Consider the following 4,299-nt stretch of genomic DNA (forward strand, 5'->3'; position numbering starts at 1 on the left):
GCAGGTGACCAAAAACTTGGGCAAAGAATTAGGTTTAAGGAGTGTCTTAAAGGATGAGAGAGGTTTAGAGGAGCTGAGAGCTTAGGGCAAGGCTGTATATACTGAGCTATGTACTGGTTGCTGTTGGACATCCTGGACAGATATTTGTTGAACATCTTGGGGCGTTAAGGATAAACTGTCAAACTTCTTTGCAACTTGGATTAACAGGCTTTTCAGGCTTTCCAATATAAAGAGAATGACTTTGAAGTGAGTAAAAGGAATGAATAGAAACATAGAAACATAGAAAATAGGCAGGAGCAGGCCATTCAGCCCTTCTAGCCTGCACCGCCATTCAATGAGTTCATGGCTGAACATGAAACTTCAGTACCCCCTTCCTGCTTTCTCGCCATATCCCTTGATCCCCCGAGTAGTAAGGACTTCATCTAACTCCCTTTTGAATATATTTAGTGAATTGGCCTCAACTACTTTCTGTGGTAGAGAATTCCACAGGTTCACCACTTTCTGGGTGAAGAAGTTTCTCCTCATCTCGATCCTAAATGGCTTACCCCTTATCCTTAGACTGTGACCCCTGGTTCTGGACTTCCCCAACATTGGGAACATTCTTCCTGCATCTAACCTGTCTAAACCCGTCAGAATTTTAAACGTTTCTATGAGGTCCCCTCTCATTCTTTTGAACTCCAGTGAATACAAGCCCAGTTGATCCAGTCTTTCTTGATATGTCAGTCCTGCCATCCCGGGAATCAGTCTGGTGAATCTTCGCTGCACTCCCTCAATAGCAAGAATGTCCTTCCTCAAGTTAGGAGACCAAAACTGTACACAATACTCCAGGTGTAGCCTCACCAAGGCCCTGTACAACTTTAGCAATACCTCCCTGCCCTTGTACTCAAATCCCCTAGCTATGAAGGCCAACATGCCATTTGCTTTCTTAACCGCCTGCTGTACCTGCATGCCAACCTTCAATGACTGATGTACCATGACACCCAGGTTTCATTGCACCTTCCCTTTTCCTAATCTGTCACCATTCAGATAATAGTCTGTCTCTCTGTTTTTACCACCAAAGTGGATAACCTCACATTTATCCACATTATACTTCATCTGCCATTCATTTGCCCACTCACCTAACCTATCCAAGTCACTCTGCAGCCTCATAGCATCCTCCTCGCAGCTCACACTGCCACCCAACTTAGTGTCATCCGCAAATTTGGAGATACTACATTTAATCCCCTCGTCTAAATCATTAATGTACAATGTAAACAGCTGGGGCCCCAGCACAGAACCTTGCGGTACCCCACTCGTCACTGCCTGCCATTCTGAAAAGTCCCCATTTACTCCTACTCTTTGCTTCCTGTCTGACAACCAGTTCTCAATCCACGTCAGCACACTACCCCCAATCCCATGTGCTTTAACTTTGCACATTAATCTCTTGTGTGGGACCTTGTCGAAAGCCTTCTGAAAGTCCAAATATACATCAACTGGTTCTCCTTTGTCCACTTTACTGGAAACATCCTCAAAGAATTCCAGAAGATTTGTCAAGCATGATCTCCCTTTCACAAATCCATGCTGACTTGGACCTATCATGTCACCATTTTCCAAATGCGCTGCTATGACATCTTTAATAATTGATTCCATCATTTTACCCACTACTGAGGTCAGGCTGACCGGTCTATAATTCCCTGTTTTCTCTCTCCCTCCTTTTTTAAGGTTGCCTTTTGATATGTAAAGTGCTTGTGCGAGTAAATACAAGACAATAACGATGTCGCCCATGAGTCGTTAAGGTTTAGCTTTCATGTAGTAAAATGTAACTTATGGGGCTAAGCTAATAAAATATGGGTAGAGAATCGATTAGCCCTAGATTGAAAAACTAACAGTTGGTAAGGCTTTTTCATCAAAGCGTTTGAGGACAGTTACATCAGGAAGTCTTGTTTAGGGCAGGTAAGTTTAAACAACTACAACTGTTTACATTCTTCTTCTTCTTTCGTAGGGGCGCAGCAAAGCAAATCAAACATCAATATCTAAGTCAGACATCCAGGCCAAAGCTTCTGGTGTAACAGCATGGATATCTTGTAGGCTGCCTGCGAATTGCCTCTGAGGGCAAAGCTCAGCGATGTGCTCCAAGGTCTGATTAGGATCTCCACAGTCGCATTATTGGGGGGCTTTAATCTTCCACCTGTGGAGAAGGTGGCAGCATCGACCATGACTGGTTCTGAAGAGTTTGGTGATTGTGCACTGTTTGTGAAGAAGGTTTGATTCCACACGTTGTACTGTGGGGTCTTCCATAAGGAATCCATTCCATATGTCACAGTTCTTCCAAGCATTTCGTAATCGGTCATCAAGGCTGAGGGAAGATTGCTGATGACCGCTGTTATATATGTGGACTTGTATTTACTCTGTACAGCCACCAGAGGGCTCATCCTCTTTAGTCCGAAGGGATCCCATAATCCCTTGGGAGCACAGGTATTTAAGAAGGCTTCACAGATTGGAGAGACATTCTGGAGACCCGCAATAAAAGACTACGGTCACACTTTACTTTGAGCTCACAGTGTTCAGTCTGACTCTTTCTCCATACACAACAACTGACAACGAGATACAGATAGCGAATCCAAAGATGCAGAGAACAGTGGGCATCCTGGAGAAATTTTCAGAGGGAGATGGATGGGAAACTTTTGTGGAGTGACTCGACCAATACTTCATGGCCAACAAGCTAGATGGAGAAGAGAGTGCTGCCAAATGAAGAGCGATCCTCCTCACCGTCTGTGGATCACCAACTATGGCCTCATGAAGAATCTGTTCACTCCAGCGAAACCCATGGAGAAATCAAACGACGATTTATGCACACTGGTCTGAGAGCATTTGAACCCGAAGGAAAGCGTTCTGATGGCGAGCTACCGATTCTACACCTACAAAAGGTCTGAACGCCAGCTGAGCTAAGACGCCTTGCAGGACATTGCGAATTTGAAGGACATTTGGAGCATATGCTCAGAGACTTTTTCATACATGGCATTGGCCACGAAACCATACTTCATAAACTTTTGACTGCAGAGACCCCAACCTTGAGTAAGGCTATAGCGATAGCCCAGGCGTTCATTGCCACCAGTGACAATACGAAGTAAATCTCTCAGCATACAAGTGCTGCTACAAGTACTGTGAACAAAGTGATGTTGTTTTCGAATTGTAACGTACAGGGCAGGTCACACATACCTGTAGCTGCATGTCCGCAGATGACTCAGAGTCCACCACCAAGAGTGATGAATGTTAGGCTATTAACATCTTGTTGGCGCTGCGGGGGTGATCATCGTTTCCATTCATGCCAATTCAAAGAGTACGTTTGCAAGGGCTGTGGAACAATGGGACACCTCCAACGAGTGTGCAGGTGAGCTGCAAAGCCTGTTAAACCTGTAAACCACCATGTTGCAGAGGAAGACAGATCCATGGAGGATCACGACGAACCAGAGCCTCAGACAGAGGAGGCAGAAGTACATAGGGTGCACACATTCACCACGAATTGTCCCCCGATAATGCTGAATGTTGAACTAAATAGACTCCCGGTGTCAATGGAGCTGGACACTTGTGCAAGCCAGTCCATCATGGGCAAAAAGACTTTCGAAAGATTGTGGTGCAACAAGGGCTCAAGGCCAGTCTTAACTCCAGTTCGCACAAAACTAAGAACTTACACTGAAGAACTAATTCCTGTAATCAGCAGTGCTACCATAAAGGTCTCCTATGATGGAGCGGTGCACAAGCTACCACTCTGGGTGGTACCGGGTGATGATCCAATGCTGCTCGGCAGGAGTTGGCTGGGAAAGATACGCTGGAACTGGGACAACGTCCGAACGCTATCGCCCGCTGATGACACTTCGTGTGCCCAGGTCTTAAACAAATTTCCTTCATTGTTCGAACCAGGCATCGGGAAATTCCAAGGAGCAAAAGTACAGATCCACCTAATTCCGGGGGCGCGACCCATCAATCACAAGGCGAGAGCAGTACCGTACATGATGAGAGCAGGTAGAGATCGAGATAGACCGGCTGCAAAGAGAGGGCATAATTTCACCGATCGAGTTTAGCGAGTGGGCCAGTGCTATTGTCCCAGTCCTCAAGGGAGACGGCGCCATCAGAATCTGTGGCGATTACAAAGTAACTATCAATCGTTTCTCCCTGCAGGACCAATACCCACTACCAAAGGCCGACAACCTCTTTGCAATGCTAGCGGGAGGAAAGATGTTCACGAAGCTGGATCTGACTTCAGCCTACATGACGCAGGGACTGGAGGAATCATCGAAGGCCCTCACCTGCATCAACACC

Source organism: Pristiophorus japonicus, chromosome 14, assembly GCF_044704955.1.
Source record: "Pristiophorus japonicus isolate sPriJap1 chromosome 14, sPriJap1.hap1, whole genome shotgun sequence".
Taxonomy (NCBI): domain Eukaryota; kingdom Metazoa; phylum Chordata; class Chondrichthyes; family Pristiophoridae; genus Pristiophorus; species Pristiophorus japonicus.